This window comes from Branchiostoma floridae, chromosome 14 (assembly GCF_000003815.2).
Source record: "Branchiostoma floridae strain S238N-H82 chromosome 14, Bfl_VNyyK, whole genome shotgun sequence".
NCBI lineage: Eukaryota > Metazoa > Chordata > Leptocardii > Amphioxiformes > Branchiostomatidae > Branchiostoma > Branchiostoma floridae.
Window position 1 is genome coordinate 9,224,699 of NC_049992.1, and position 4,230 is coordinate 9,228,928.

Genomic DNA, 4,230 nt, shown 5'->3' on the forward strand with positions numbered 1-4,230 from the left:
GTTTGCAATATTACCAAACAAACAAATACACAACCAAACAAACAAACAAACAAACAAATAAACAAACACATAAAATGAAACGAAAATCCGACAAAGCTGCCTAGAACAATTCATCACACTTTCTTCTGCTTTACTACTTTCTAAAATCCTGGTAATCTCCAAGCAGATCCTACGGTAGCATAAGATAGTATCACAAGCATGTAGAGGAATGGGGCCGGCTTAGGGGTGTGGTTCGCTACCGTCAAATGGCAAATGCACACCTCTTAGCTGACTACACTCCTTGGCCAGTTTAGTACTATCTTATGCCATCGTAGGATCTGCTTGGAGATTGCAACCCTGGATCTTCAAATAAAGAGGCTCAGTGTAGTTCAATGTTGACACAAAGGCTTCAGGTCGTCAGCTGTATCTTCCGATCCTCGGGGCAAAAGATCCGCCTAAGAACACCTGGCGGCATGGAAGACATCTCAAATCTTGATGTCTTGATAATTTGAACCACAAAATAATGTACTGTAGTACGATAAAGATTTCATATTAAAAATAATGACTTTATCACCTTTTTGTAGATTAAAAACCTACAAAAACACTCGAATCCTCAGGCATCAGTTGACATGGGATTTCATGGTTCATCTGAGCTGCATTAAAACGTCACTCAGACTCATTTCAAAACAAAGACACACAAACAGTGCCGAACAATAGCCTTCTATATAACACTCTTCCGATCGCTAATTGATAAAGGTCGGGCTAGGGTGTGGGGCACCACGTGTCTTCTGAAGGGTGTCTGTCTTTGCTCATTCGTGAATGTCAAATCATGACAAGATACCAACACAACAATGAAAATGTTGAATACTAGTTCAAACGTATAGTGTGTACAAAAATATGTTTTGTCTCTTAACGCCACCTCCAATGATTTTTTAGGTGCGTCTGGTTGTGTTGATTCGATCACATCCGTTGTGGTTAAATATTCCGAAGATTGACGTTAAAGATAAACATGGCACAACATTGTCTTTGTTTACCTCAAGCGACGCGAAAAGAAATCACGTGGAACAGTAGGCCAACTTCGTAATTTTGCCTGTCAGACAAAACTGGCCACACCTTGATCTTGTCGTCCATTCTGGAGGATAGCTTTGATACGTATAAAATTTCTTGTCAAAATTGAAGGCTCTGGAGTTTCCAAAACGACGTGGTCCCATTAGTCGTTGGGTATCGTACGATTTTAATCACAGAGAATTTTCAATTATATACGTAACGGTAGTTCACCATAATCCGTGGGGTAACCTAGATACGTTGTTGTAAAAAAAACGCTGGGTATTTAGAGATTTCAGGTCAACGATGTGGGTTTAAAATGTTAACGTTTTCAAAATATCGCAATGTGAAACTGCCTTCCATCTACAACCTAAGCAATTGGCAACCTAAGCAATATTACATTGTTAAAAGTGGAAATATTCTGAATAAGGCAGTCTGTTTAATATTGACATGTAATGCACTATTTTAGCACATTTACATCATTATTTCATAAATTGAGCCGTTAAAAACGGCGCGGGAAAGAGTTGCACAAGGATTCCAGATCAAGTCCTTATTTTGGGGGGTACAATAATAAGGAATATTCTCGTGCAACTTGTCTCTGGGTCGTTTTTAACCGCTCAAAGTATGAAATGATGATGTAAATGTGAGAATACAGTGCAGTAGATGTCAATATCATGCAGATTGCCTTATTCAGAATCGATTTCCACTTAGACGCTGTAATATTACTTAGGTTGCCTTTAACGATCCCTAAAATACAATGTTTCTATATTCAACGGATATATGTTACCCTACGGATAAAGGTGCACTAACGTTATATCTCATATACGTATATATGACAAAACCAGCCACTCACAAGGATCTCAGATAGAGTCTTTTCCATAAACAGACAGCTGAATTGTGTACGACGTATGCACGACCAAGAATGATGCACTAATTTTTGCGATCGTACGATGATCACACCGTCGGACGAATACCTTAAGCAATCTCCAAGCAGATACTACGGTAGCATAAGATAGTATCAAAAGTTGGCAGAGGAATGAAACCGACCTAGGAGTGTGTATGCTTCGGTGACCGCCTGACTCCGTTTGACCGGCTATACTCCTTTTTAGTCCAGTTTTGTTACAATCTTATGGCATCATAGGAATTCTGCTTGGAGATTATGCCCTAAGCAAATGTTGATGTCAGGCACGAGCTATGTGTCGCCGTACCCACCCCCGGTCGCGCGCCGGACAGCCGGACTTTGGAACGTCCCGATCGTGGGAAAAACCAACAAAACGTGTGAGCAGCTCCCTTCCTATCGTTCAGCCACTCCAACTAATCAATATCTGCCATGGTTTATCACGTTATGAATACATGGTTATTGGGGGTGATTTGTCTACGGCCACCTGTGGGCTTGCCGCCCGACTGGTCAATTCCTCAACTATCACGTACACAGTATTGCTTCCAAAATGTTCTCAAGTTGACAGAAATGACACGTTTCCCCGTTTCCAAGGATCCTCTCTCTCTCTCTCTCTCTCTCTCTCTCTCTCTCTCTCCTCTATCTCCCTCACACACACCACACACACACACACACACACACACACGTACACGCGCGCGCGCGAGTACACACACACACACACACACACACACATACACACAAACACACACACACACACACACACACACACATACACACAAACAAACACACACACACACACACACACACAGACACACACACACACACACACACACACCAATGGTACCGTGGGACCAATCTGAAAGTGTAATGTATATTTTCGTAGTTTCAAGCCTCGCCGAATGACAGAATGTGCAAATTTGAAAATCCTTTCTATCTGTTTAATGTTATGTTAAGCTAAGCTTCGCATTGGCAAAGAAATGGCTAATACAGCACCGGTAGCCTACTTAAGAAAAACCGCCACATAAAACAACTCTTCTGTACCTAAAGCTACGGGTTATTACCAAGTCTAATGAAGAGAAAACGATTGATAGAAAAAATGAGCAGCTGCTTTTTATACCAACTACCAGTGGGAAGTCTTCAATTGAGTCTTTTCCAGTTCTTTGAATCAGTCGACAACAAAGAATTGAAATATTTTCAAGTAATCATCTCTGTGTGTTGCTACGTGAAAGCACAGCAAGACATACAACCCTTGACTGAGTTCATTGTTAAGGCATCCTTGGAAGGGAATTAAGGGTTCTTAAGGGTAGCAATCGTGTTGTGTAGTTAGTAAGGGTAATGAAACGAGACGTATTTTTTGGTTACTTAGCGTCCCTTGATGTCTGTATTCAAGATGACGTCAAGCTATGCACAGGAAATGATGACGTATGAAGAAATAGCTTTACATGTTTGAAGTGTGCTGTTCACGCGACCTGGACTTGTTTGTGAATTAACACAGTCAGTTATGTCCACGACATTGATTTTAGGTGGCCCACTCAAGGATATAAACCAAATACGGATTATGTTCTAGAATCTCGGAAGTCGAGATCTTGATGCCAAACTATTTAGCACTCTCTACCAGTAGGGCTTTTTAGAAGATCTTTATTGCATTCGCGATATGTTTCTTGCAATTGTGTACGAGGTCCCGTGTTTTTTTCTACTCTGCTGTACATCAGCGCTAGCCAAACCGACACTTCGAAAACTGTGATCTTATCCAGTTAATCATGTCTTTAAAACATGTACCCATAGATCTTAACATTGTTCTTATGACACAAGCTTCATGATAAGTTGAAGGGGCCGTCCCGTCAGTGAAAATGTGGGAGGGGGGTAATAGAAGAAGAAGAAGAACTTCATTGCACGACAATTGTAAAGGATACAATATATGGAGCCTTGTACATATAATACAAACAGAACAGTTTAACTACATGAGTTGCTAATATCTAAAATCTAAGAGACCTATCTATTTTGCGAATGGATAATATGTCAGTGCGGATGGGGGGGGGGGGGGTCGTCAGTGCAGGAATGGGGGGGGGGGGTCAGTACTGGTGTGGGTGGATGGCTGTCCTTCAATGCAAATTGGGTAGGTTGACGGTCCTTTAGTGCAGTTTTGGGAAATTGACGGTACCCGTCCCTCCATGAAGGTGTGTGTGTTTCAAGGGGGGGGGGGGGGGCGTCCATTCAAAATTTTTTTTTTTCGGGGGGGGGAAAAGGGGGACCCCCCCATCCAATTTTGGGGGGTTTAACGGCCCTTCAGGATGTTTGGGGGAATGGGG

At 41.9% G+C, this 4,230-nt stretch overlaps 1 protein-coding gene across 1 annotated transcript in view; it reads right to left on the reverse strand.

Annotated features, from left to right (window-relative positions):
* Positions 1–4,230, reverse strand: part of LOC118431118 (transcription factor HES-1-B-like) — a 47,484-nt gene that overhangs the window by 17,172 nt on the left and 26,082 nt on the right. The window lies entirely within an intron of this gene.